This window comes from Vigna unguiculata, chromosome 7 (assembly GCF_037176805.1).
Source record: "Vigna unguiculata cultivar grain cowpea cultivar isolate G323 ecotype 2 chromosome 7, ASM3717680v1, whole genome shotgun sequence".
NCBI lineage: Eukaryota > Viridiplantae > Streptophyta > Magnoliopsida > Fabales > Fabaceae > Vigna > Vigna unguiculata.
This window is the reverse complement of record NC_140798.1, coordinates 17,942,228-17,948,502: the sequence shown is the minus strand read 5'-3', so window position 1 is coordinate 17,948,502 and position 6,275 is coordinate 17,942,228.

Below are 6,275 nucleotides of genomic sequence, written 5' to 3'. Positions count from 1 at the left end.
TATCCCTGTCAACCTCTTCCATCTTTTTACTTGGAATAGCTCTTGGAGGGAAAGGAAGAGGTATGGAAGGTGCAGCAGTAGAGGTGGAAGGTGTAGAAGTCGCACCAGATGTGGAAGGACCAGCTGCATAAGCATCACGCTTTCTCTGAAGTGTGGCAGGGTCGGCTTCCTTTCGAGGTGTAGGCTCGAAAGTGGGAACTTCAATGTTCTTCCCAAATCTCAAAGTAATGGCACTCACATTCCTAGGATTTTCCACCGTTTGTGATGGAAGCTTGTCAAAATTCTGAGCCTGTGCCTGGTTTAGCTGAGTGGCCATCTGCCCCATTTGATTTGTCAAACTCTGGATTGAGGCCCTAGTCTCCTGCTGAAATTGCATATTTTGAAGGGTCATCATCCTGACTAACTCCTCCAATGAAGTAGAAGAAGAAGGTGCAGGTGCTGCAGCAAGAGCTGGTGCGGGTACAGGTGGAACATGAGCAGCTTGTGGTGCAGGTGCAACTCTTTGTTGTGGAGGTGGTTGCACATTTTGAAATTGTTGGGGCTGTTGGTTACCCTGGTTTCCCCATCTCAAATTAGGGTGATTCCTCCATCCTGGATTATATCTGTTGGTTGGCAAATAATGGTGGTTTTGTTGTTGCTATTGGGTCCTATTGTTGTTGAAAATATTTGCTGCATAGGCCTGAGGGGTATCCACTGGTGTAGAAGAAGAAGCCTGTTGTTGCAATGCTGGGCAAGAGTCTGTAAAATGATCAACAGATGTACAAAGGCCACAAACTCTTGCAGCTGGAGCTCTCTGATTGGAAGCAAGTTGATTGACCAGTGTGGTAAGAGCATCAATCTTACTTTCCAACTTCTTTGTGTACTCGGCTGCTCCTACATCATGAACACCTCTAACAACTATGGCATCACTCCTTGTGCCAAATTGTTGAGAATTTGAAGCCATGTTCTCTATTAATTGTCTGGCTGCAGCTGGGGTTATGTTACCAAGGGCACCACCACTTGCGGCATCAATCATATTTCGATCCATGTGGTGTAAGCCTTAATAGAAATACTGCAGGAGGAGATGTTCAGAAATCTGATGGTGTGGACAGCTTGAACAGAGATTCTTGAACCTCTCCTAGTACTCATAAAGGGTCACCCCAGATTGCTGCTTGATGCCAGAAATCTCCTTCCGTATGGCTGTTGTCCTTGAAGCAGGAAAGAACTTGGCAAGGAACAATCTCTTCAGGTCATCCCAGCTTGTGATGGACCTGGGTGCTAGGTAGTACAGCCAGTCTTTCGCATTACCCTCCAAAGAATGAGGGAAAGCCTTCAAGTATACATGGTCCTCTTGTACATCTGCAGGCTTCATGGTGGAACAGACGACATGAAACTGCTTCAAGTGTTTGCACGGGTCCTCACCTGCAAGACCATGGAACTTTGGCAACAAGTGTATCAAACCAGTTTTCAGCACATATGGAACCTCCTCCTCAGGGTATTGTATGCATAAACTATCATAAGTGAACTCTGGTGCAGTGAGCTCACTCATGGTTCTTTCATGAGGTGGAGGAGGTTGAGCCATGTTATCAGTATGAAAATGCTCAGAATATACAGTATGCCCAGAATGCAAAGAATGAGGAGTGTCAGGAATGTGATGAGAATCAAAAGAATCAGGAAATGTCACTGAATATTCAGCATGCAAAGATGGATTCCTTGGATGCCTACTTCCTCTATGGAATTTCCTATCAATCTCAGGGTCAAATGGTTGTAATTCACTTTGGTTTCCCCTAGTCATGCACCAAAAAGCATTAATTGTGGTGATATTGGCATAACAAAGGGTATAACTACAAGTACACTCAAACGACCTCCAAATGACTTGAAAATTGGTAGGATATTCCTTTGAGTGGTCAAACAGAAGCACAAAAAAATCAGATTAAAACTCAAAGCACAAGTATTTTTAATAATTTTTCAAAAGTGGAAAAAATGAAGAAAAATCACAAAAAACATTGCTGAAATGTAGAAAATGGCATTTTCTGGAGAATCTGAGTTTGCAAACCGGCGAAGTGGGGTTACAACAAGGTGGGAAATCAAATTCTACCCCAAATCCATATAAAATAATAGTGATTCTGATAACCAGAGCAAAAGTTATGGTCCTTTGAAGTTTCACTAAAAATCAGTCCAATTTTTTTTTTTTGAATCTCTTAACTCAGACCATACCAACTGCTCTAGCTATTTTTTCTATCAAGTTCAACGTCTTAGAAGTGGGGGAAAAAAATTTCAAGTCAAAACAAGCTCCGTAGCTACCAAAACAAAAATCCAGAAGTTAAATGCCAGATTCGGACACTATTCAAACACTATTCACTACTACAAATGACACTATTCATGCGCGTCGCGACACTATTCACTACACTACACAGAAACACACAGAAATGGAAACAGGCACTGAACTTAACACAACATTAACATCACAATGAACATATACCAACTCAACCACACTTGAACTACACACACCAAAACACAAAACACAAACACATTGGAATTTTTACTTTGAACGAAACGATTGGTCCCCAGCAGCGGCGCCAAATTTGATAGAGGTCTTACCCCACCAAATTAAAACATATTAAATGCAGTACATGAAAGTGAACCAAGTCGTCTCCCAACGACCAATATTTTCATTCAAAGCGAATTTTCCAGATGAACACAACAATAAAACACAAGGGGGGTTGGCAGACAGATTCAGAATGCTAATCAATAGATTAATTTAAATGCTACAGTGACTAAAACCGTATTGACATCCCTGATTCAAACGCAATTTCACTTATCATAGGCCACCAAATTAACACCAACCCTGCCTTGTCTCAATCCACTAGATAATAATTCACTAAGCGAAAATTACAATCTAGCTTCATTATGCAATTAAGCAATGCACACATCCTTAAATTCGTGACAGTCAAGCTACATACATTAAGCATGAACATATCTTAAACAAAACACATGCAATTACTCTGTAAATTAAGCATTGACAGATTCACCACATGCATTCCACGAATTCAGAACAAAAACATTGCAGATTTCACAAAACAAGCACAACCTCAAAGCTTCATTGCATTTTTCATCAAGGAGTCAATACACGAATTTAGCTAGACATGGAAATGAGTAATTAAACACTTCAAAACTGAAATCACAAAAATCAGAACCAAGAACCCTAACTTATCAAATCTGAAAACGCAATTTAAGAGCAAAAATTGAGATTTCAAAGCTTAAATGGAATGCAAAACGGTGTTATCGTATATAAATGCGAAAACCCCTTGAATGGGTATTGTTCCAAATCAATAAAACCCACAAAACGAACTGCCCAAGCAAGAAAACGAATTCCAAACGTAAAACCCTCAATGGGTGCTGTCAAATATGCATAAAAACGGTAAAAATGAGCCAAAAACGTGAAAAACCGCAAGGGGGACGTCCATGGAAGCTTGGAGAACGAAAATGGAGGTTTTGAAGAGAGGTTGAAGATGATGGAGCGGCTGGCCTCCTCCCATGCAGACCTAATTCGTGGTCATATCACCCATGCCACTCATAATTACAAAACTGCCACTCTGGCACTCAGATTTACAAAAATGCCACTCTGGGCCTCAAATGTTGACCCATTGACTTTGCTGACGTGGAAATGACATGGAAATGATGTGGCAATGATGTGGAAAGTCTCTTCAACTAAATATTAAAGTCCAAGCTCCAAAATTGCTTCACTCAAATACCTAAAAAAATAATTAAAAACAAAAATTAGGCCAAATAATGTGAAATTAGTCCAAATTCGGAACAGTGGCCCAATAAAGCCCAACAGATGAAAAACACTCTAATGATGAACAATTAAGCATTAATCAATTGTCTAATGGGTACACAAAGGCTAGTGAAATGGAAGTGAATCAACTATCTAATCACCTTCCTTCTGCAGTTTATATTTCTTCTTTTTCTATTTTCTCCTTCAGCCTATGTTGATCCATACTGGCTTGTCTTGGTGTCATAAATTTCAACTTCATTTCATGTTCCTCATGCCTCAAATAAAGGGAACGTTCATCAAGATTGACCGTTTTAAAATGAAGCCATGCCCATCTCAAAAGAAGATGACAAGAGTTCGTGGGAGCAATATCACATAATACTTCTTTCACACATTGTCCCGTACTGAATTTGATCCTTGCTTGATACGGGTGAAAGCTTGTTGGTAACTGTAGTTTCTCCACCAATCTTTGGCTTACAACATTGTTGTCGCTTTTGTAAACGAATGCAACTAAACATGAGTGGCCTTCGATTAAACTACTTGTTTCTCTACTTCCTTTTCCATCATCGCTATCTTTACTTCCTTTTCATTTTCTTCAATTTCCCTTCCTCTTAGAGTTTCTATTTGTTCTTTTTCTATTCTTTCTTTTTCAATTTTCTCCTTCAGCCTATGTTGATCCTTTCTGACTAGTCTTGGTGTCATAAATTTCAACTTCATTTCACGTCCCTCATGCCTCAAATAAAGGGAACGTTCATCAAGATTGAGCGTTTTAAAATGAAGCCATGCCCATTTCAAAAGAAGATGACGAGAGTTCGTGGGAGCAATATAACATAATACTTCTTCCACACATTGTCCCGTACTGAAATTGATCCTTGCTTGATTCGAGTGAAAGGTTGTTGGTAACTGGTGTTTCTCCACCAATCTTTGGCTTACAACATTGTTGTCGCTTTCGTAAACGAATGCCACTAAACATGGGTGGCCTTTGATTAAACTACTTGTTTCTCTACTTCCTTTTCCATCATCTTTATCTTTACTTCCTTTTCTTTTTCTTCAATTTCCCTACCTTCTACAGTTTATATTTCTTCTTTTTCTATTCTTTCTTTTTCTATTTTCTCCTTCAGCCTATGTTGATCCTTACATGCTTGTCTTGGTGTCATAAATTTCAACTTCATTGCATGTCCCTCATGCGTCAAATAAAGGGAACGTTTATCAAGATTTAGCGTTTTAAAATGAAGCCATGCCCATCTCAAAAGAAGATGACAAGAGTTCGTGGCAGCAATATCACATAATACTTCTTCCACACATTGTCCCGTACTGAATTTGATCCTTGCTTGATTCGAATGAAAGCTTGTTGATAACTGGAGTTTGTCCACCAATCTTTGGCTTACAACATTGTTGTCGCTTTCGTAAACGAATGCAAGTAAACATGGGTGGCCTTCGATGAGACACCTTCTTTCTTTACTTCCTTTTCCATCATCTTTATCTTTTCTTACTTTTCGTTTTCTTCAATTTCCCTTTCTTCTACAGTTTATATTTGTTCTTTCTTTTTCTATTTTCTCCTTCAGCCTATGTTGATCCATACTAACTTGTCTTGGTGTCATAAATTTCAAGTTCATTTCATGTCCCTCATGCCTCAAATAAAGGGAACGTTCATGAAAATTGAGCGCTTTAAAATGAAGCCATGCCCATCTCAAAAGAAGATGACAAGAGTTCGTGGCAGCAATATCACATAATACTTCTTCCACACATTGTCCCGTACTGAATTTGATCTTTGCTTGATTCGAATGAAAGCTTGTTGATAACTGGAGTTTGTCCACCAATCTTTGGCTTACAACATTGTTGTCGCTTTCGTAAACGAATGCAAGTAAACATGGGTGGCCTTCGATGAAACAACTTCTTTCTTTACTTCCTTTTCCATCATCTTTATCTTTTCTTACTTTTCTTTTTCTTCAATTTCCCTTCCTTCTGCAGTTTATATTTGTTCTTTTTCTATTCTTTCTTTTTCTATTTTAACCTAAAACAGATGTCAATCCTTCTTGGCTTGTCTTGGTGTCATAAATTTCAATTTCATTTCATGTCCCTCATGCCTCAAATAAAGGGAACGTTCATCAAGATTGAGCGTTTTAAAATGAAGCCATGCCCATCTCAAAAGAAGATGACAAGAGTTCATGGGAGTAATATCACATAATATTTCTTTCACACATTGTCCTGTCCTGAATTTGATCATTGCTTGATTTGGGTGAAAGCTTGTTGGTAACTGTGGTTTCTCCACCAATCTTTGGCTTACAACATTGTTGTCGCTTTCGTAAACGAATGCAACTAAACATGGGTGACCTTCGATTAAACTACTTGTTTCTCTACCACCTTTTCCATAATCTTTTTCTTTACTTCCTTTTTTTTTTCAATTTCCCTTCCTTCTGCAGTTTATATTTCTTCTTTTTCAATTCTTTCTTTTTCTATTTTCTCCTTCAACGTATGTTGATCCTTCTTGGCTTGTCTTGGTGTCATAAATTTCAACTTC